Source organism: Bactrocera oleae, chromosome 3, assembly GCF_042242935.1.
Source record: "Bactrocera oleae isolate idBacOlea1 chromosome 3, idBacOlea1, whole genome shotgun sequence".
Classification (NCBI taxonomy): domain Eukaryota; kingdom Metazoa; phylum Arthropoda; class Insecta; order Diptera; family Tephritidae; genus Bactrocera; species Bactrocera oleae.
Genome location: NC_091537.1, coordinates 93956746 through 93982480, shown reverse-complemented (window position 1 = coordinate 93982480; position 25735 = coordinate 93956746). Strand labels below are relative to the sequence as shown.

General features: G+C 34.6%; 1 protein-coding gene across 5 annotated transcripts in view; it reads left to right on the top strand.

Moving 5' to 3' along the window:
• beat-Ic (beaten path Ic) overlaps positions 1-25735 on the top strand; it is a 191904-nt gene that overhangs the window by 147946 nt on the left and 18223 nt on the right. The gene's annotated exons all lie outside the window — the stretch shown is intronic.

Here is a 25735-nt window from a genome sequence, read left to right as displayed (position 1 = left end):
CGACTGCCAACTGGGCGTATACGTAATGTTATTGCGCTGGTGCGCCGCACGAAGGGTGCAGTTCGGCGTGCACTTAAGCGCCACATTTGCCACAAAATACGCACTATAAAGTAAAAGCGGGTACAAAAAATGAAGCCGCAAAGTAGAAAATAACTAAAACACAAAATAAAGTAAATAAACCCTTAGAAAGAAAGTAAAAAATACTTTGAATTTTTTCTTCATATTTTTTCGTAGTTACTATTTTTTCTAAGAGCTATTTTTGTTGTCATTTCCATACGCATATATATTTTATTGTACGTAATTTTGTATCGGCCGTAGTTGAATACGTTGAGTGGGTGACTATCGCTTCACTAGTTATGAGATTCTGGCCGAATCAATACCTAAAATCAAAATAATAAAATTAGTAAAATACAAATGTGTTTCTAAGAACAGAATAATTCTTAAAATAAAAAAATAATGTCATAAAATATGCAACGGTTGAAAATAAATCGCTCACCAAAATAGATGAAGAAACTCAGCCAAGCACCTACCAGAGCTCGAAGCTATATAAGTACATATGTGTAATCGTACTGTAAGCATGACTGATATGTGGTAATATATTCTTGCTGAGCTTTGTTATAAATATATCTGTGAGCATGTTGAGTAATTGTAAGATGAGCTGGGATTGTAAGGTGTGTCTGTGCAAGCAGGCATTGTGAGGGCAACCTTCGCTCTTAAGTGATTTCATTTAGCCAAACTCCGCTGCAGAAACACTTATGGTATATAACAAAAGATTCAAACTATTTAGGGCGCATTAAGAAAATTTAACTTACAGATACGGGTTACAGTTGCATAAGTAGTGATAGTCTGAGAAAATCAGACGTTTTGTTAAAGAAATCGTAATTACGTTTAAAAACAGTTAACTTAATTTTTTTTAATTTAGGCATTTTAAATTAGTCTTAGCCAGTTATTTATAAATTCATGAATTTAAAGATTATTTATTTTAGATGCATAAAATTGTCAAGCATTTTATTCCTACTGGGCATAAATTGTTTTTGTGTGCTCGAGTGTGTTGTACTAGCTCAATATTTATGCATTGTGTCATGCGCTTAAAACTCACATTTATAACGCACTTAAAGCCACTTTGTTGCATAACAATAACAACTAATGCACACATGCAGCTTTAGATATGTGGAAAACTCATACCACCAACTCATCTTTTCTTCAATTTAGTTTGTGCAATTTAACTTTTCAACTTTGAGATTTTTCTCAAATTTTAACTACCGACTTTTAGTTCTGAATATTCCGAATATTTCTCTCTGCTGTTGCTGTAATGATTTACATTCAATATATGGTATATCCAAACTTTTATTTAAAAAAATATGTATCCATCTGTACTTTACAAAAATATAAACTTCTGTTTGGTTATAATATCTACATTGTTTCACATAATTCTTAAAATATATTTTTTTCGTTTACTAAGTGAGCTGGTAATGAATGCATCCGGCAGTTGCATTACCAAAACTTAAACAATATTTCATGCTGCACTGCAACCGCTAAAAGTTGAAGCATGTGCTGCCAAAATATCCAACTCTTCATTGGCTCTTTTTGCTGCTGTAACAAACAATTTTCCATTTTGTTCTGCGAAGCTTACAAATACAGTTTTTTATTACTTTTACTTTGGCCACACATAAAACCTAAAGGATTCGTTTATAGAAAAACGGCTCGCCTATCAACTTCTTTAGTCGATATCTTTCATGGCCTTGTAAACAAAAAAAATTGTCGTTTGTTTTCGAAGACTTAGTACCACAATTCTTAGTAATAATTTCTGTGTGATAATTGGGTGACATAGAAAATATCTAGGAATTCGTTTGCTGCATATAGTATATCCGATTTTTGTACGTCCATGCAAGTACTTTGATAACTTTTTTGCCTTCATTTTCACGACTGAGCAGCTTTACAGCTCTGATGTTGTCTTCAACAACCGTTTGATGTACTGTAAAGGTAGAAGAACTAACTTGCAGAAATCAGAAATCTAATTTGGATACGATATTATTATGTGCTAATGTGGCACACCATAGCAGGGTGGTCTGAGATTTGTTCTAACATTTTGTAGTAGTACTTTTCATAATTATACCAAGCTTGATGAGTTTCTATAATTCCCGTTTTAATAATTTCACTGCAAGCCTTAAACCATAGATTAAAATTCTCACTAGCAGCTTAGGCGATCTAATGCAAATAAGTATCTACCGAACACCTTACATTTTATCCCACCTTCGCCTTTATACAAGTAACGCACGTGTGTAGCTGATAAAGGAGAAAACAATGTAAAACCGAAGAAGTGACAACATGCTCGGTTTGCAATTCGATTTTCTCCATTAAGATGAAATGTTTGTTTCACCATTCTATTTTCATGGTAATGTAGGCTATGTGTAACTTCTGCAAACGCTTTACATTGTATGGTGGGCCAAATAGGCCACGTTAGCTTCATTGCACTAGAGGTCAGCCAGAGTGCACAACGTTCTGCATAGTGCATTAGTTTAGCAAGTTGAACTCAGAATTTTAACTAAAATGCCACTAAACGGACACACAGTCGCACATGTTGCAACAATGAAAAAAACTAAAAACAAATCTACAAATGTAGAAAATCTGACAACAACTGAATATGGAGCGTTTCTGTTCGAATATGACCTGTGTGACATTCTTCTTAAATGAGTGCAACAAAGTTCATTACGTGTGGCAGCTACGACTGAAAAAATTGTACAATTTCGAAAATTGTTGCAGCATCACAATATTACCTGGCTATTTTTATTGTGCTACATAGGTATGAGTTGTTTAGAAATATGCAAGGCTCACCCAACTACAAATATGTCGTAACTCAATAACGCCACTAACCAACGGTCATTCGATATGCTAAATTGGTATGTGTAACTGCATTAAGTCCAATTTCCATGTATGACTCCAAAGCATTTATATGCCAGTATTGGCAGATAGTATACAAATACAAATCCAATAATGTCTATGATTTGATCACAATTTCACTGAAAAAAGATTAAAGTATCTTCAGGAAAATATGAATTTACTAATTTCAGATTATTTGTAAAAAAAACTACAACTGTATAATTGACTTGAAATTGAAATGGACCAACAAACCTAACCAACCAGAACCTAATGCAAGTAAAAACAGGAAAATAAATATTATTTTCGTCCATTTGACCGAACTATATGCCAAATATAACACACATACGTAATAATAAAATATAGCTTAAAAATCCAACCCAAAGCCAAGAAAAATATAAATACATCTAAATCTAAATTTAAAATTACAAGACAAATATTTAGAAAGCGAGTGAAGCAAGCACTATTTATGGGGTTTGTATGTAAGAGAATATGTTGGAAACGGTCTATTAAACTTGCAAAGCTTAGTATAACACACATAAGGATATACGAGTATATTGTTTGTATGTTGCAACAAATAACAACAATAACAATAACAACAGCAGTCAGTAAGTGAAAAAGCAGAAGCCGTCGTTGCACCAGTGACTAGTTGTATGTCGCATTTCTATTTTTTGACTTCACGCTCCGTTATTTTCGCATCGATAGCTTACATGCAGCTTGACTTGGGCCGTAATTTATTTGACACATTTATAGGTTCATGCAACAAAATATTTATTTCAATATAGTTTTCTAATAGTGCTGCCATATGAAGAAAGGAAAGAAACGATTACAGTTACCTATAAATGCGAACTTTCGTAGAGGTTACTAACGTAAAATATAACATTCAGCAGTTTTTTAGAACACTCTAGTCGTCATTTAGCCCACGCTACTTCAAGATGATAGCTCATATTTGAAATTTTTTAGTTTTCGACAATGATTTTCCTTATTTCTTTCACATAATACCATTACCCATATGTGCTTTAATTTTGTATTTTCTCTTGAGCATTAAATAAGCGCAGAGAATAACATTGAAAAATTACATTTTAATTGTTGTCAGTGTGGCTTTTTCGTTACCTTTTTTTGATACATTTCCAATAGTTTTCGGTAGCTGGGATAGGCAGGCAGTCAATAACGAACGATAGACAGTCAGCAAGCAACAAAACCTTTGAGAGAAATGGAATGCGGAAATGTCAGGAGCATACAAAAATGTATTGCAAAATTCAGTTATAGTCAAAATCATAGAGAATATGGCGAAAATAGATGTGCAAACAAAATAATTCCATATTTTTACATCCATATTTCATGTGTGCCATTTTTACCTTATTTACAACGAGTTCAGTCGCCCTATGAGTGCTCGGCGCATGATATCCGGATACACTCACAACATATAGACATACACACCTACATACGTGTATATCATTGAAAATATTTCACATGCAATCATACGTTGCACAACTGCATCATCAACTCGAGTCACACAGCACACTCGGACACATTCTAACAAATGTTAGCAATTTAAAACGTATATTAGGGCGGCACCGCTACTTGAGAATAGCTAAATATATGTGCATATTTATCCTGTATTAATATTGAACATATTTATATATTATACAAATATGAATGACCTTAAATCGATGGTCTCAAATGTAAAGAAAAATTGAAATTGATTTTTTTTACTTTTTGTTTTTGTTACTCTAATATTTTGAAAACTTTTCCCAACTCTTCTGTTCACGTACAAAACTCATCGATACTTGCTTTCCGTCCAACTGATGCGATGTTTAGCACTTTTTCTTTGTGCGCTTTTTTGTTGTTTTCTGCACATGCAATCCACTCCACATTTCATTCTATTAGTAAGCACCACCACTGCATGATTTGCATAGATAATAGCGCAAAACGCCAACTGACAGTTATATAAAACTTGCAATATTACCTTAGCCGATACCAGGTTGCGTATTCGGTTCAAGTCGATTGTGGTGATCAGTCGAGCTGCGGTGTACGAGCGAGTGGGCGCCGTACGTGCTGCCCTAGGTCCCAAAGCACGCTTTGGGTATGCCAAATGTTGAAAGAGTAAAGTATTTGTAAGCGCAAAACGAATGAAATGTTTTTCGGTAAATTGTTAGACAACGTGATACCGGCGGGAAAGCTGGGAATTCATTTCTAATGTTATCCAAAAAGAATTTTCAGTATTTTTTACCCACTCACATTGCCCCGCTAGACGTGTGTCGAGTAAAGGTATTTGGTCTAGGAAAACATTAGCATTTTCTCATCATTGTTGTTCTTTTAGTTGCTGATGATGATGCCGCACAGATGATGATTGCCATTCGCCAATAATGCGAACGCCATTTCCTCAGTGCTGTTTCACTACACCCACTGCCCCACAACACCTCCAGCACAGCGATGATGACGTTGCAACATCAACATCATATGTCAGTGCATTTTTTCGGTCGGTATTACACAGTTGCAGTGCCATAGCTCTTGAGTGGCACTTGCGCGTGGGTGGGACCGTGCCACCCAAACCGTTCGATGTATACTTGTATGTGGTATGTCCTTCCAGATCACAACAAAATAATGTAAAGCAGCACTTTAAAAACAATTGATGCTCGGGGAATTTGTGGCATCAACACAAAACAAAAAATTCTATTAGAAAGTACGCAGTGCTGGCGCTCAAAGCAGGTTTAAAACAAAACCAAGAAAATACGCGAACACAGGCAGCCAAACTTCTACATAAGCGATACGCACAATGTAATAACATACCAAAAATGTAATAAAAAGGGTTTGGAAAATTCGAAATAAAATAGATTGAGAGTGCTGTGCGAGAGCAACAAAATATGCTTACACATGCATAGCGAAACAATTTAGAATGCATTGCCATTTGGTTAATGGTGCCGTAACTTGATTGATTTAACGCGTTGAAGATAAATGTTATTGCTGTCGCACACACATGCACGGCCACTAACACTAGTACAGTTGCATGTGTGAACCCACAAACTCATGTCACTAAACTTTTACATAGTCTTAACGCTTCTCCTTCAGTGATATAACATGCATGTGTATGAAATGCACTGGAAGGTATGCCACGGCGTATACGTAACACCAGCAAATTGTAATAAAAATGCAATTTGCTCACAAAGGCACGAAGCAGTTCGCCAATGACAACCCAAACACACACAAATGAGAACTTCAGCAATTTTACATGCTTTCGCTATATTTACCGTTTTTGGCAGCTTTCTATATTTTCTTGCTGTAATGTTTTTTCAGTCATGGCTTGGTGCTACCAAAACCCATTGGTATTTCGATTGCTTTTTGATGTTAATATCTGCTTTTTTAGAATTTTTTTGAAACTATAAATGGCATTTTTAATGCCTATCAGCAATTACAATGTTAAAATAATTGTATGAATTTGGCTAAAGTGTAAATGTGCTAAGCAAACGAAATTTTATTGAGTTCAATGCACAATATAAACAATAAACTCTTAATCACCAATTATTAACCATTTCAAACGGGTTTTAGCCGTGTTCAACAACAATTAATTTGCATACATATAAATAGAATCTCTACAGTGAAGGACAAAAGAGTTAGACCAAGCAATTAACTGTTTAAAAACTTCTCACCACCAATTTAAAAATTATCACGAACTCCCATTATAACTCACTCACCCCAACTCAACCCACTCTGTGCAGGCATGAAATTAATAAAGTCTAACCACTTCATTACCCGCGGGTAAAAGGCTTGTCACACAACACAATCGCCCAAAAAAAATGTCCACAAAGCGTAAAAAGGAGCAACGGAACCACTAAGCAATAATAGTATTGTCTGTAGACAGCCTGTAAACATATTTATGTGTTCTTGTGAGACCATCGTTAAAGTCGAGTATTTGTCGGGTAAAAAGCAAAGTAAAATAAATGGAAAACAAGTGCAGACAAAGTAAAAATCTGTGCACTTAATTAAAATTGTGCAGCAGACCATTACCGCATGCCAGCGCATAAAAGTATGCAAGGCATTTCGCACTCGAAAACCAGCAACCGACCAGCTAAAAATGCAAATACATACATTGCTAGATACGCACACACAAACACCAACACACACAATGTTTGCAAACAGACAACAGCAATATAGCAAAGCAATTACAACAAAAGCATGACAATGAATAAAACAATAATACTTGCTGGGGAAACAATATGCGCAAGCACTCCAAAAATATACAGGAAATGAAGGAAAAAGACCACACGTAGATGGATAATGGCGACTGCACAGACAAAAATAGCCAAAGTGAAAATTTTCTGTGCGTTTGTTGACACGATTGCTGCTGGAAGGCTGGTCGCACATGCAAAGATAAGTGGCGTGGAGGAGGGTGCGGCGTTTATTGAAACTTAGTGCTAAATTAACACTTGTTCGAAAGGTATTAGGCTCATACGGGAATGTGGTAGATTAAATATTTGCTTTCACACTTCATAATATTTGAATGATTACGTTATGGAAACATGAATTAAGTACCTTGTAGTTTGGCAAACAATATTACCGAAGTAGAATGCCGTGGGTAATTGAAATTTATTGTTCCTTAAGGTTTTTGGCGGTTTATGGGAACTATTTTTAAAAAAACTATGAAATGTTTCATTAATTTTGAGAATATACACATATTTATACCTAATTAGTGCATATACACAAAAAAACGTTAACTTCTGTGACATCGAAGCTATACTACCCTTCACAAATACAAAAGTTTCCTTACCTAAACTTTATTTCGATTTCTCAGTTTCTACCCCAGTTATTTGATATAGAGAACTGATCTGAACAATTTCTTCGGAGATCACATTGTTGCCTTAAGAAATAACTCGTTCCAAATTTCGTGAAGATTTCGTGAAGGTTTCGTCAAATAAAAAAGTTTCGCAAACAAGCGCTTGATTCCGATTGTTCAGTTCGTATGGCAGCTAGTGGTCCGATATCGACCGTTCCGATAAATGAGCAGCTTCTTACTGAAGATTGGTTCAAAATTTCAGATCGATAGCTTATAAACTGAGGGACTAGTTCGTTTATATACATACAGTCGGACAGACAGCCATGGACAGGACATGGCTAAATCAACTCAGGTCATCATTCTGATCAATTATGTATATATTTATTTATAACAAATAATGGGTCTAATCATTAAATCCATTCTAATCGAACAACTCGCCGATTCGATCAAAAAATTTCGAAATCATTTAAGCCTAAAAATCGAGAATATTTGTCGAAATCTATCCGTTGCAAGTATTTATATAAAAAATTGTTAAAAACGCATTAAGTTAAGCTTAAATGTGTATTTTAGAGACAAGAGACGAAAACATACCAACCAAAAAAAGTGCCAGATACTGATGTATCCTGTACAACACACATAAGAATACAAAGCAAACAAAATTGGTCTACTTTGAGAGTTAATAAATATTCAAAAAGAAAATTATCACAATTTTTGTTGTTAAATTATCTCCGTATTGATGTCGATTAAACAGTTTACTTATGATAAAACAGGTCATCGGCCGCATGAAAATTTTTGATCGAAAATACTTTCCGTGTCGAGTTCGATTTCGAGACTCGCTGTTTCCGAAGTTACTAAAAAAGGTTTTAAGCTTTTCCTATACTACGACTGTTGAAAATTTTAAATTTAATAAAATGGGGAACTTTAAAAAATAATTTTGAATTTCGCTCAAAAAAAATGTTCGCCAATATTAAATTTCTCATGCAATCAAAAAATAACCAAAAAGGTTAACCAATTTTACTTTTTTCTTCAAAACTACAGCAATAAATTTATCAGTTTCTATTGGGTCGAGCATGGTATCGTTTTAATATCCAATTAGATAATTACATGAGAGGGGAAAGAATAAAGTAAACCCTGCTCTAAGCCGCGCCATATATTATTTGTTCCGCAAATGCGCTTATTACGCCAATAATTTCAAAATTAGACAGCACACAAAAATAAATAAAACTGTCAGGACAAACGTAAAGCGAAAACCGATTATTGCGGTTGCCGATACGAGCGCATTTCGTTCGCCAAAATTTACCAACACCACAGAATAATATTACAGCCAATACTGCGTGGAAATAGATGTGGAATGCAATTTTGATAGCTTACCCACACAAAGGCACTCACATACATAACTGGACTTTGGATACGACACTACACCGCATACTCTCGTATTTTTAGAAGAGCAGCAGAGAAGTGCAATATCTAAAATATACACTGTTTAAAATAGCAAAAATCCAAAAATATGTGTGCGATTGTAACGGTTGCTCCACATTAACATTCCGCTTGCATTTGTATTCGTCTGCACACGCTGGCATTTGCGGCAATGTGACCAAGCGGCGCCACAATGCCAATCTCAAACAAAATCAAACAGCCAACCAATGAATTGACAAGTTGCATTTTAATGCTTGCATGTGTGTGCAATATATTATACATATGTTTAGGTGCATGTGTGTCACATTACAAAAACGCAATCGAATTGTTAAATATATGCGAACAAATATTCGGTATGGAATGTACGCTCTCGTTTATTAAACATTGCGTGTTTCGTAATGTTATTTACTCAAAACTTTCAAAGCTTATTTTAGGTACATAAACACAAATACATACATATGTACATATGGCAACAAGCATTAGAAGAAAATCATCGTACTTGGTACCAAAATAGCTTATTTGAGGCATTTCAACGAAAAAGTTTTAATTTCATGCAGCTTTTTCCACACACCACACACATGTATGTATTTACGTAAGAGTTACGGATACGTAATTGCCATACGTACATATGTATGTACATTTTCTACACAATTTGCGCGTTCCTACACACACTCGCAAATATGATTAGTATATATGGCAAAATTTTTGTATAACATCCCATAAACATTTGTCGGCTGTCATGTTGCAAGTTGTGGTTATGTCAGACTATGATATGCGCTGTGGAATGCAACACAGTATGTTATGACTAGCTGAGTCTAAAACATGTTCGAAAGCTTGCTGACACATGGGCATAATAACTAAATGGAATTTAAATATTTCACAAACTTTTTAAATACCTGAAAATTTATTAAAGATATTTGTAGTATGGAATTGAAAATGCTTAAGTTTCAAACTGGTACATATACATATAATATATTAATATACCGTTTGAAAAAAGCATACTTTCAAATATTACATTCTTTCTTTTGAGCTACTATAAAAAGTAGCAGTTGTCACATATCTGAAGCATAATAAATTGGTCAGTGGATAATAGCATTGCTCTCTTACTTAAATAGGTAATTCCTTATTAGGAATAGTGTGCAATTTAGAAAAAGCCTACATTTTTATTCTTGCGTATGTCGATAGTCTATAACTTCAAAAATAACAAACTAAAATGTAGCCGTCAATAGTCAGTCATTGGAGGCAATCAGTTTTAAATATCAAGTTCTGTATATACATAGTTTTCCATACAACGGCCCAGCAGTTTTTTGATCTGATCAAAAATCGCAAATTGGCAGTAATTTTTTTTCAAAACGCCATTTTAAAAAGGTTTGATATAATTTTTCGATCGTAGGTCATTGTACGGACAATTTCTTGTAATAGAAAAGTTTTCTTGATTTGGCTTTATACACATTTTTTTTTAAAAACGTCGTATTTTTGGGCAGTCACACTAGGTGTGTCCTTTAATATTTCGACGAAATAATTTTGCGACATTGATACCAAAGCTTGAAGTTTTAGTTTCTTTATAAATCATTAGTTCTAGAAACTTTGTTGGAACCCTTACCAAATTACTTTGTTAATATTCATGACATATATTTATATTATTTTCAATTCACAACAATTTGCCTCAACTTTTGATGAACATTTCGTTTTTAAGTACATTCCTCGCTTTAGTTTTCAGTGCTAGTCAACGATCTATCAGTAGTCGAGTATTTTAGTTATACATTTTTATACATTATTCACTTTTTGGTCCTGTCTACAAGTATTGTCTTATTGTGAATGTACGAAATGTTTGTGCTTTTTCTGTCCAGTTTTTATAAAGTTGTGATAGTGAATTCATGCCGTTATCATACTTGATGGCCTACATACATATGTACATAAATAATTAAAAGTTTGTGTTAATGCTAATGTATATATGGTATTGTCGGTGATGCTCCTGCTGCTAGAAGTTTAACTGAACTTCTGCTCATGTTGCTGTTGTGTTGTGTTTTAATTTATATATTTCTATTTCTGTTGCATGAAAAAGTTTGGTTTTTTTCTGCACAAGAAACATTGTTACATAAATAAACTGTTGATATGCTGTAGTTATTTTGTTATTAAATATATTTTTTAATACAACATATTTTTACCCTTAAAATTCTTTATGAAAATTGTTGTATTTTTAATATATTTTTTGTTTACTAATTAAAGCTATAATTTTCCACTACAACGTTTACTTTTTAACGACACTACTGTACTTACATCATTATTTTATTTATGTATTGGATCTGCCTAATAAGTTAACGGTCATCGGATACCAGGTTTGCAACCTTTTTATTTTACCTCTTAATAAGCTATAAAATAATTGGACGTGTCAATTTTTGGTATATCATAAAATTAATCACAAATGAGTTCCGAAAACCCGCACGTTTGAAAACCAACACACACACACACATGTACTATATGCATGAGTGCACATTAAAGGGGGTTAAATTTTAATGAACTTCCAACACATTTACTTCATCACACAATTTGACCGTAATCCAGACACTAAACTTAATCACAGTTAATCCAAGCGAGGCAGACACAAACACATACTCAAAATTTAGAGAATTTATATACACCCGCCGTACGCTGCCCACTTTGTAAAGCCTTGAATAACATACTAGGCACTATCAACTGGACCACAAGATAAACACCTAAATTTGTAGTAGGGGATTTATGTTAAAAATATATGCCACGGAGGAAGAGTATAGTATATGTGTGTAAATGAAAGTAAAAAATACCCTGCAAGAAATATTTGTAAAACTAGCATATTGCTGTCATTGACAATCACCAAGTGTCATGAGCGCTACCAAATATGAAATTGTAATGGATTTGATTGGACATACTTGTATTAGAACCACAGACTCAGATCTACATCTAAATGACTGCACTCGTACTTTTTTCCCTAAGAAATTGCTCATTTGTCGGACAACTATGGCATATAAATCTCATACAATCGGACCGATCAAAGTCAAGTTCTTATATGGAATACTTTTTCATTTTACAAGATATATTTACGTAATTTGGTACAGACTAATATCAAAGGCAGGGGAACAAGCTCCATATTATGCAGATCGGACTACTATTTCAAATAACTGTCATTTAAGCTGGCCGATCAAGATCAGGACAAAGAACTTCATATGTTTTCCTTATTATGTAAACGTAATTCAACATGAAGATTGTTTATAACAAATAAGGTGGCTAGAAAGTACTAGCAAAATGTTTTCCGTTGGATACAAGATGTTGATCGGTTACATTTTGAAATTTAGTGTAAAGTATTATAACTTCGGCGCAACCGAAGTCAACGTTTTTTTTTATCTTTAGATGTTAATTTATTTCGTTAGAATAAGGGCAAGTGATCACAATTTCCCTCAGGGCTGTTTTGCCGAATGTACATACATTTGTGCTATATTTTTTTAATTTGATGGTTTTATGTATTTGTATTTGTGTACTTTGCTTCAAGGCTAGATTTAAAATTTTATCGGAAGGAAGAAAAATAAGTGTTAGAATGAGATGCAATATAAAATGTTGATAAGAGTTTTAGAAGAATTCACATACACACATACCGCCTCATATATCGAACTTTATGTGTATAAAAGACGTAGATAGAACCAACTATGCGTAAAGCACATATAGTCCATACGTAGAGTTGGGTAGAAACTTAATTTAGTGTGTAACCAGATTTTGGTTAGTGCAAAATTTATTGCGTATTCTGTTAATTAAAAGGAAAACCTCAGCAAGAGCTACATAAGAACGCATGAGTGAATATGTAAATATGTACATATGTAGTTTATATAAGTGAAAAGGCCTTGGAGAACGCCATAACACTCGACGCAGCATAAGTGTTCGCAAGGCGCACCAGAGCATATTTGTAAATGCGCAAAATGTTTAAAATAGGAACAAAAATAGTAGAAGTGTAGTTGCTGGCTCACATTTATTGATCGATTTTGCCTCAAAACTATAAGTGTTTAACACAGGAGTTGTGATCTAACTTCTCTGTTGCTGAAGCTAACGTAGCAGGAGTTATCCATTCGTCAATTAATACGAGGTGTGTTCAAAAAATAACGGGAATTTTCAAATTTCGCGGGCTTGGAGAGTCCAATTCCAAATTATGATAATATTATCAATCACATTTTCATTTTAGCCTTTAAATAGATATTCGTTTATATTGACAAAGTAGACACAATTAAGATGTTGACAATTTGGGGATAGGTCTGTTTAATTTGCCGGTAATGAGTTGAATTTCTCGTGCAGAAGTATTGTTGTAACTGCTAATTAATGCACATGGCAGTTGGTGTTAATAATAGGGGCAAATATTACACCAAAATTAAAGTGGTTCCGAATAAAAGCCAATGACGTATTTGCTACAGCTGTGCCAGGCAACAAATACACCAAAAGCTTGAGACTTTTGGTTCCCTAGCAATGTCCTCCAACATATTTGCTCGTGTGTGGGTCTTTAGACCACCACAAAATGAGATTGATAGCGGTATTCAGATTTATTGAACTACGGTATTTATTTGATTTTGCAAACAAAATATTTGGATATGTTCAAATGTATTTATGTATGTATGTATATATAAATATTTTCCTGTATAGCTGTAGCCATCCGACTCAGAAAGTTAAAGCAAATTAATTGCTTGGCTCGCTGTTTTCCGTTGCTGATTGGTAAGCTAGGTGGTTGGCTGGTTGTGTAGCTGATTTTCCGCTACGTTGTTGCATGAAAAATTACAGCTATTGAGTACACTTCCCGTGTCGGTTGCAGCGTGCCAATACTCGTCTATTGCTGTTATTAGCAGATAATACGCCCATAGCAGCTAAACAATCCGATTGAGTATTTGTATTTGATAGCTAAGTGCTATTGATTTTTGGAAGGCGAGCAATCACACCATTACAGAACTACAAAGCTAACGAATGCGAAATATATATATATACGGGAATTATTCAGCATATAGGCGTAAATAATACGCTTTCGTTGGACTTTCTTGGCGTCTTTGCATGAATGCTTCATTTTGCTTTTATACTAGCACATTATTATCCTTTCCTTCTCTCTTCCATAATTAGGCGTTTGCCATTGCTAGGAGTCAGCACATCGACATTTGGATATTAAAAGATTAAATTATCGCTTGCTGAAGCAAAATGCTTGAAATTTATTGAAGATTTTCTCTGAAATCCGATTAAATTGCTATGTATGCGCCTAATTTGGATTGAATTATATTTCTTGTCGAGAAATCAATCAGCAGTTACCAGAAGAGACGAGAATACCAATGGTAATGTTAAGACAATCGTTAGAGCTTAGCTTAAAGTTGGAGGAGGAGTGGAATTATTCGATTATGTCACACAAATTAACAACATTGCCAATTACTCTTATGTGATTGGTGAAATATTGCCAATCATTTTCTCAAAATATCATTGGATTTGTGAAACCTATTTACGAAATTTGATTGAGTTTGATTAGACTTCGAGGATTATGCACATAATAGCATAACGCTTATTGCTATTTTTATTACAAGCTAAGGAATTATACATAATAATACTCAAATTAAGGTTAAATAGAACTAGTAACAAGAAAATACCGAAGCTATAATTCCCTTCACAAATACAAAGATTCCTTTTCAAGAACTGTGATCGGTCAGTTTTTACGCCAGCTGTTTGCTATAGTTTTCCGCTTTCGGCAGTTACAACACATTATCAGCTTTGTGGTGAAACCAAAACATGAACAAAACTTCCATATCGATATCTCGAAAACTTAAGGACCAGTTCGACTCATATTTTATAGGGTCTCCGACATTTCCCGCTAAGTGTGAGAAATATCGTGGCAAACTTAATATAAAAAGCTTAAAATCCAAATTTTATCTTAAAATATAACCAAGAATTTACCTTTCTCACGTATTGTCTATCCTGAATTAAAGATTTTTAAATATATAGATTTTCATTTCATCAATAGGCTAGCAAAGTAAAATAGTTTACAAATTTTAATGAAAGCATGACAGCTTCTTTATCTTATTATAGTAATTCAGTTCTCGCCATGGCTAATTATTTAAGTAGCAACGATGTCCAAAAAGTCATTATAGAGCCAAGCAACAAAGTTACGCACACAAAATATCGAAAATCATGAGCGAATTTCATCAACTCAGTTTGATATAAAAGATCTCATTATATTTTTCATCCACTTCCTTAAACAGAAGGGCGACTTAGTGTGCTTCAAAAATTTCATGAAATAAACTTCTGTTTCCTGTGCTAACTTACTTGCTGGTACAACGACTATTATAGGTTTTGTGCTTCCCTACTACTGCCGTTTCCATTGTCAGAAATATTCGGCGTGTTAATTGGGTAAACTAATTCGATTTAATTAATTCTAATTAAGTGCAAAAGTCACTTGGATACTGTCATCATGTTTGTTTTGAACATTGTTGACGCCTTTACTTTATGGATTCTAGCGCAGCATTAAATTTGGGGTGATGAATGCTTACGGCAAATGCTAAACGCCAATTTTAACAATCATGAAGGTATTATGGAAGGCAAAGTCTCCTAATCCATTTAAAAATTGGAGCTAAAGGTTGAGTTGCTATTCTTTTTTTAGAATTTCGTTAGGAACTAACGGAAAAAGCAGTTATTCTTAACCTTATACAATTATCCTCACTTACATTTTTGAATAAACAGCTTATAGTCTCTTAGCATTTCTCTATTTTACTTAAATTTCACTTTCACTTTTATTTTTGCTGACCGATTTTGTATCAACACCATAACCGCTTAATTTATCATGGACTCTCATTGTTTATCGATATCTTCCACAACCATGCCACCGTTTTCGTATATGTCATGTATAGTATACTAGTACTTATATGCATGTGCACTTCCTTATGCAGAGTGTGTCCTTCAATAGCTCGATGTCCTTTTTACCGCACATTGGCCTATTTTAGTCAATTGGCCACCATTGCCAGTCATTATTTTCCCATCCGCTTTCAGCAGCTATTTAGTATATAATTTAATTGTAATATGGGCACAGCGGTGCGCCAAAGTATAGCATATAAGTAAACTATAGGCAATTATTTATAGCGAAATGGCGGTAGCCCTACAAATATATATAATCATGGATATATGACAGTACAAACATATATATACCGGTATATGTGTGTCAAATTGTTGTATAAAACTAGTGCATAGAATAATGTGGATATATATTATATGTAGTTTGATAGGCGAATTGTGAGCCCGATATTTGCAATTAATTTAAAGTGAGGCTTGCAATAATTTTCTCTGTTTGTTCAGAGCAGTCGAAGTTAACTTTTTTTTAAATAAATTAAAATAAACTTTGAATTAAGGTTTAATTTATTTAAGTTATAGTACAGTTAAATAAGGATCTTTCACTTAGAAAATGCTCTGAATTAAGAGCAATAAAAATTTTCTACAAAATTAAAATTTGTAATTTTTTTAAGCTGCCAACAAAAGTATGCTTCCGACTATAGCTACGGGCCATATTGTCCCTACTTTTGGTCAACGTAGATGTTTTATTTGCAACGCATCTAAAATGCTCTGTTGCAATGCCGCGAAACACATCAATTATTTACAACACAGTGATTACAAATGAACAAGCATACAAACCGAACAATGTGAAAATGAAGTTAAATCCTAAAATAAATATATACATATATAAAATGCAAAATAATTGCAAGGCGAGCAAGGAAGCGGGGCAACACAATTTACATGCATTCTCATGGACACCACTGTGAAAAACTACAAAAGTATCGACACAAAAAAATAACAAATGAATGAGTATATAAACAAACTCTGTAAAATACTATAAATTGTATTGAGGTTGAGACCAAGAACAAACGCACATACGTGGTCATGCACAAAACAAATACATTGGGTATGTTTGTATGCGAGTTGGAGTAAAACAAATTAAATAGTGCAAGGAAAAAACCCTTGTGCAATTTCCAATACCAACAATGACAGTGAAAGCATTGAAAAAATGTTCAAATTGGTTGCTCATGCATTTGACACATCTCCCAGGTGACATGTGTCACATATCTACATGCATACACACAGCCATACATGCGTGCATATTCGTACGAAATGCAAATGCGTAGTGCAGGCATAATAGCTCACAATATATTCTGTAAAAACAAACACACATACATACATACATATGTACATACACTTGGCATACATATGTAAAATCAAAATAATAAAATGTTATTCAAAATGTAGTTTCATGCTCTTTTAGTTATTCACAGTAGTGATTTGCATTTGGGGTCCTGCAGAGCTATCAACAAGTTTGTTTCTACTATTTCCAATACAGAGCGCAAATAGTTTGCTTCAAGCAAATTTGTACAGCAGGGAGTATGCTTCTCTGAATAGGCTTTATTCAATCTTTAAATGACGAATAATTAAAGCAATATTAAATTATAAATATTACATACCGATATGTTACAAGTTTCAACTCAAGAACTCCAAACGAAGACTGTATCTTATACCTATATTCTATGTAAATACAAAAGTCCGACACACAACATATGCGTTACAACACTTTGTCGCATTCTGCACTGCATCTACGCTCTGGTTTCCACAAATACATGCCACAACAACGCCGCAGAAACACATTGACACCGCATGACTGTTACATAATATCGAATAAATCTTACTCGATTTCATATATGCACAGCGATTTCAGTTTGTGTGGGGAGTAAGTGCACTCCAAAGGATTGCAAGTAATAGCTCGCTTTTGTCAAAACATACATGCGACGTGCTTTTCGTTTGTATTAAATCTCCATATGCAATTTTCGTTTTTTTACTATATTTATTTTGTTTTTTTTGTAATACTGACTATAGAGACTCTACTCTTCATTGACTTGAACTATATTTTTAATTTTTCAGTCCATTCGGTTCGTGTTACCCATACGTGGCGTCGACTTAATTTCAAGCCAGGTAGCAAATATAATTGTTCAATACCCTCACACGCCTATTTGTATATTTGAGGCGGGGTATTCATGTCATGAGCCAGCAGAATTTACGCACGTGGAATTCATTTTAAAACGTAATTGTCTTGTATTCTAGGCATAGACTCTGGTCCGTCCATTACATGTTCGTTTTTATGCGGAATTCGCAAATTTGATTCGTGCATTGTAGCACACATATTCACTTTCCCCGGCCACGTCATTTGTATTACGTGTACTTATTTTAACAAAAGAAAAATAAATAAATACACATATATTGCACATAGCACTGTCAATGCCAATAAAAAGCGCACACTCTCTCCATGCCGCACTTGCCCTGATGACTGCTATTTTCCCGCTGCTCTCATCCGTTTTTATTTGCTTATCAGCTCTTTCAAATTTTTTTTATTTACCGCCACATTCGCATGTATCTTTGCGAATGAACATTTCGCATGCAACTGTTAACTGCCTCTCGGTCGCCTTGTTGCGATTGCAGTATTTTTAATAAACTTTTGTTGTTCTTAGCTTTTTTGCTTCGGTCAATATTAATCCCGCTTTTATTTGGTTCAATTAGGGTGGTAAGGTAACCAATCTGAAGGCTGTCAGTGTACCACACAGCTGGCATCCAATTATTGGCCATCTCATCTCTCCTATCGCAAACTCGAGGGAGGTTTTAGGGGTGGTACAAATTAATATGGCAATGACATACGTTTTAATACTATAAAAATGCACTAGAGGGGACGTAAATAAAAAAACTATATACGAAATTAACATATTGACAGATTCGAAATATATTTCAGTGCTTGGTAGTAATGCCCAAACTCGGATCGGAGCTCACTCTACAGCCAGTTTCTCCGTTTCAATATTTTTTATCTTTAAAAATATCATATAAAAATTCTAAATGATTATTTCAAATATTTGCACAGTGGGAGACCTTTTTTCAGCGCCATCGAAAATCGCATCTATCTTGGCAAATATTTTATTTTTTATTTTTCAAAACTTTTACAATATATTCTTAAAATATTTATAAAAACACCCTCAAATGTAAAAACAAACAACATGTTTCCCACAAATCACCATTTTTTAGGCTGTCGTACTAGGTGTGCCACTTAAATAAGTATTCTATTGCCGAGTATTGATCAAGAAGTCTTTAAGCCATACTTTCCAGGTGTTTATTGGCCTCTTGAAAAATTTAACCATACTTTTTTTTATCTCGAAACAGAGCAGAATTTTGCTTTATTGAATTTATGAGAATGTGCCGTGTGTGTTGCAAAAGTGTTTAGAAAAAATTGAGATTAACATATAAAATATAAAAAGTTGTGCATGTGTCAGACACCTTTAATAACAGCAACAACTGAGTGCACCCTGAAAACGCCAGCAGTGACAGGCAGCTATAACAACGTAACATCATTAACCTTATACACACCAGCACCCGTGGGCACTAACGGAGTTGTTTGGGCTGCATACTTTTTGGCGCTTACGCCACGACACGACAAGGTCATGTAAAATGCATGAAGCCACAGACGAAGGTGATGTTCAGGCGACAACAACAATAATACCAAAAAACAATCACTGGAGCCAAAGCCGAAAAAGTGGAACAACGCTCGCACGTGTACGAATGAATGCCAGCAGAGAAGTCAACTGCTTAAATGCACATGCCAAAAGGCATCTACATAAATATGTGGGTGTAAGCAAGTAGGTGTATGTGTGGCATTGTATGTGTCTTATGAGCGCAACGTTGTCGCCCGACTGTGCATGGTGGCGTTGGTATTTCGCCTACTCATAAAGTGCCACTGTTACAGAATCGGTGATGCGCTGTCATCAAAAGTGTCAGACACACAGCAATCACCCACAGGCGCCAAGAGTGTATGCACACGTAGCTATTTATATTTCATGCAAATATTATATGGCGACAAACGTAAAACGGGAGAACGCGGCAAGTTGGTAATAAAATGAAAAAGGCGTGAAAATTGCAAGCAGCGGTGGCAGGGGCCCGCATTAAAAGCTAAACATTTGAAGGCTAAACGGCTGTAGTGGCGCGAATGAAGAAAAGCGGAATACAAGCACAACGGTAATAGAAATTCAAGCGACAGAAGTGGATAAGTGGCAACCTGCTTAGACGACTAAGTGATTCTAGGCGTCGCTTGAAACTCGAGTTAAAGAAATGAGTAAGGCAGAAGTTTAAGGAGCGGATAACAGTCTGAAAAGGGACGAAGCAGATAAGACAAAGCTAAAAGCGATCTTAAGCATGCCGTCGCTTATGCACAAAATCAAAGTACTTTTTTAAATTTCTGGTACATTCAGTAAGGCATTGTGTGCTGTCTACCGAGACGGAAATACTAAGTAGACAGATGAGTGGTAAATTCAAGTAAATGCAGCGGTTAAGCACCTGAAAGATAGTAATTGGGGCATGCAAATATTACACTTGCCAGGCTGTTGAAAGTGGCGTCAATTTCTTCAACAAACGTACAAATTTTAAACAAATATATTATATAAAAAGTTATAAATTTTTCAGATAGATTATCTAAAGAAAGTAATTCAAAAAAAGCTAACTTTAACGGAATAAATCATTCGGAACCCTCCTTCTACTTGCTTTCCGCTAAGCTGTCAACGCGAGACAAGAAAACAAAAATAAATGTGCATGTTGAAAGTGTCAACAAGAAAATCTGTCGGCAAGAAGTACAAAACAAAGCAGATTAAATTAACACACAAAGAACATGCGCGTGTGTATGCTTTTTATGCGTTTGCAAAAGTGTGTGTGTGTGGCTATATGTACGGTGTATGGTATGGTGGATATTAGCATATCCATTAATTTATTCATATCTCTTTAGTCTGGAAACTTTCGCGTCTGATCGACGTTAGTCAATGGCAGATTTGTCCTTGGCTCGGCGTGTAAGAATCTGCCCCAATAGCATTCAAATAAAGTGACTGTTATGTAGCGAAAGTGCTGCAACAAGCCATATCAGGGGCTGTCTGTCTTTTTTCTATTTTTTTTAAGGAACTTGAAAAGCTTTAAATATACAATCTCGTTGATTCTGCTCTCCCAAGTGACCTCTACAGTCCCTTCAATTATCATATTTAACCCATTAGAATTTGTAAGAAGCTTTCAGAAAATATGCTCCGAATTTTAAGAAAAATTTCGCCAGTAGAAATATTATTATAAAAAGCGCCAGTTTCCATTACACAGTACGACAAAATCGATTTTTTTTTTCTGGGTATTGTACCAAACCAAGTTTTTCATGAGAATGATGTTTCATGTGGCAAAACGCTTTCCTTTCATTGGTTTCTTCGTTTTTGGGAACAGGAAAAAGTCATAGACAGGCAAATCTTGTGAATACAGTGGTCGAGGCATGAGTACGGTGATTCGACGATTTTGAAGAACAATTTTTTTTACTGTTACGATGTTTTCTTCGCTTGTTGAGGTGGTCGCACCTCAAGGATGTTTATCGTCATCAACATCTTCTCGGCCTTCTGTAAAGCACTTGCACCACTTATACACACTTTTTTGAGACAAAGTGGACACATTGAACGCCAAAGTCAACATTTGAAGTGCCTTGCAGCACTATATTCCATATTCAACGCAAAATTTAATGCATATCCTTTGATCCATTTCTTTTCAAAAGTCAAAAATCGAAGAACACACAAAAACGTGACTAACCTTTTCTGATGTCTAAAACAAACTACTAATCGAAATTGGCTCCTAATACAAGCGCCTGATAAACAAGCCGATTATAACAAAAACAAAATGTCGATCATCGAATGTACACAGCCCGCAAAAAATTAAACTCGATCGCCAAGCTTTCATTATTTTTGAAATATTGTTCAATAATGAAGACACGTTGTTCCATCGATCCTGTCAATTTGTTCTTTTTTAGGGTTGTTAACACTTTATTACATAAATGGCGGTAAATTTAAATCTTACACATGTATGTATGTGCGTGTACTCAATTTTTATAAAATACCATATCCATTTACAAAATAGAAAAAACGGTTTTTGTGAATTTGTTTTGGCTACTTTTTAAAATGTTCGATTCCCTTGCTCCCATAGCCCATCTCCAGGAGGATCTGTGAAAAAGATACCTGGCGGTAAGCAAGATTTTTATGCTTAAAATTGTTTAAAAGCAAAACATCAAAACAATTTTTTTATAGGCGAATAATTGAAAAAAAAAACTCGTTTTATGTGAAAAAATTTACACTTCAGTGTAGCTTAAATTGAAATTATTGTCAAAATCTTATTCCTTCTATCATTACCTGTTCAATATATTTCTGAAGGTCACATAAACATGGCAAGCCGTTTGGACCAGTTTGGAGGAATTTTCCTCAGCGACTCTTAACAGCGATTCGAGAAAAGCGGGTTTAAAGCTTCGAGGCCGAGGTTGGGTCGTAAGATTGATCTCACTCGGAAAGCTGTGAACATGGTCCTTTGTGTTACTCAAAAATTCCAAAAAACGGATCGTTTATAGATCGACGAAGCCTTTTGAGCTTATCACAAACTTCGCTAGGTTCGCCGAAGGTGTGTCGCAGCGGAAGAGAGTAGAAAGAGACAAGATGCTACCACCTTGCCTTGCTCAATACAGATTAGGCAAACAACGTCCGACAAGAGATTTATTTGGGAGCCGATTACACTCAAATCTTTGAAACTATTTGTTTGTGGCAGATGTACTTCAATATTTGAGACAATATTTTCAAATATAATATATGCACAATTTTTTGAAAATCAAAAGTTTACATAACCTCTTAAATTGACGTCATGGTTGAACAGCGAAATTTTAAGAATTTTTTTAATATTGCAGTTTACATATACTATTTACTTTTGTTGCTTCAAAACAAGGGCACAAAAAAATCTGCCAAATGAGCAGCACTCAAATTGAATAATAAAGCAAAGTAAATTGGTTAAAAGTCTACGTTCAATCGCTTGTGGTTGCGCAAGTTAAAAAGAAAAATAAATAAATATAAACACAATAATATTTCTGCGCATCACTCTCCACAGTCTTTATCCATTTCTCCATCTCTAACCCTTCCCCGTGCTACTTTACTTTTTTGTGCAATGAGTGATAATAGCGTAAATAAAATATAAATAAAAGTGCCGTTAAAATACTAAGCAAATGTTGATTGCCAAAGTTTCCACTAACACATGCCCAAATGCGATTACGCACACACATGCTCACATACTCGGCAAGTAGTGGCGTGGCGCAAAAAGCTAACTAAAACTTGCACCGCCAACCAGCTCTGGGTCAACCAAACAACAAGCACAGCACAGCTGTGCAATTGCATGTGTTTTATGTACGCAGACATATATTTGTATTTGTTGAACATGTTGAACATGATGCACAAGCGCAATTGGCCACTAGCAAAGAGCTAACCAACTTGCTGCAAATAAGAGCAGACAAACAAAAGCAATTCAAGGAATACATATATGCAACTCTACACACCATTTTTGCCACTCGTACAACAAACATTGTGAAAAGTGCAGACCAACAAAACCTGTGGCCTGACGAAGCAGAAAAAGCAAGTAAATCTTATTACGAGCAACGAAAAAATGTGAGTTATATATACAACAACATACATGCAGTTTAAATTTACCGAACGCCAAAAAGGTTGGTTACAAACAAAAACAAAAAAGCATAGTTGAAGGTTACCGTTGCACAAGTTGCCTAATATAAGTATGTATTTAACACGGATGACGTTAAATTTTGCTGAAGAGGCAGCTTAGCGAAAATGTGATCATTAGCTGTACTAGGATATAGTCAGTCGATGTGCACATATCCAGAGATATGTGTTTGAATGAGTGATGAAAAATCGTTTATTGTCAATACATCAAATAAATTATTAGTTTTTCATTTGCTAAGCAAATAAGCAGTGATCGTGCCCTTTTGGAGAGTCCAAATGACTTGCCGTTGACCTTTAGATTCATTCTAATGTACAACTTTATGTTAACTTATAACTTAAGGCGCAAGCCTAGCGCGAAATAACTAAAATTCCAATTTTTTTTGCATATTTCGATAGTTTATACCTTTCAAAGTATCACACTAAATTTTTAGATTAAATTTTGAAATGTTTTTAAGTTATAACCATCTAAAGTATAGCCGTTAATAGTGAATGTAGTCAATCGGACAAAGTTATTCTTTTTTTAACCTTTAAATCGGTATTCGCTAAGTTTACTCTCCGAAAAAATATTAAATCGGCTTAAATGTTTGAAATTGCGAAAGCTTGTAACACCGAGAAGAAAACATCGAATACCCTGTAATATATATGGTATATATAATGATCAGCGTGACGAGCTGAGTCGGTATAGCCATATCCGTCTATCTGTTTGTATATACGCGAGCTCGTCCCTCTCTTTTTGATATATCGTTCTGAAATTTTCATCAAAATCAAGTTCTTGTATGGAAACCTTTTTTATTTTACAAGATATCTTCACGAAATTCGGCACGAGTTATTACCCAAGGCAACAGTATAATCTCCGAAGAAATTGTTCAAATCGAATCACTAAAGCATTTAGCTGCCATACCAACTGAACGATCAAAGTTCTTGTAGGAAATCTTTTATATTTGTGAAGGGTATTATAGCTTTGGTGCAGTCGAAGTTAAAGTTTTTTTTTATAATTAAATAAGTTCTGATTTTCTAAAGCTCAATACAATATTTGGTAGGTACCTCTGAAAATATTTTCGCACCTTTTTTGAAGGTCTGTTCAACTTTTTGACTGCCAAAATAAAAGCACATATGTATCTCTCAGTTTACAAAACTCAAGTATGAAAAAGTTTTGCGATTTTATTATAAAACTAATGAAACTAACTGAACTTTGATTTTTCGTTTCAAAAATATTCGCACATATTCATCCAAATATACGTATGCAAAACTAGCATATAATCATTACATGTTCTTCTCTTTTCTCTCCTCTCCTCCAGCATTTTGCGGAAACGTTAAACTTTATAAATTTTATTCCCTTTTATGCGGTAGCAATGCACACATTTCGTAATATTTTGAAAATTCAAAAACATACACATTGGTTGTTAGTGGTTTTGTCAAATGGAAACTACAACTCTTTGTGTATATTTAAGAATTAAATGCGAGTGTCTGTGCAGTAAAGGTCTGTATGTTCGAGTGACAGGGGGATGGATAGAAGACTATGCTTCCAAAAAGCAGTGCCGACAATATCAATAGTGTCCAGTATTTACAGTATGTTGCTGTCTCGTAGTCTGCTTTTTTAGTACTTTTGTTGTTGTATTTGCATTTGCAAAGTTGACCCTCACCTGTTGTACGGTATCAATTTATAATCGCATACAACATTCATTATTCGTTACAAAGTTTTAGTTTTTCGTGGTTTCCGTTACAATTTCAAACACTACACTTGTCGTTTTTTCTTGTTTTGAAAGGTTTGTCGTATTTTTAGTGTAGTAAATTTGAACAGCGGTTTGGTAGTTGTGTGCGTTTCTAATTCTTGCTCACATATGTGCCCACACACAAAGTTGCGAAATAAATCGTTTAAGTTGCGGAAAGGACGTGCGTATGTGTGGTCGGTCCACAGTACCCAGAAAAATAGCTATTTAAAATATCTTAACTTGACCAATGCTCATAAAGAGATACAAGGAGAAGTTTAATAATATAAATAAATTAAATCTTATTTAAATAAGAAAAAATTAATAAATTTCTTGTATTTGTAATTGAT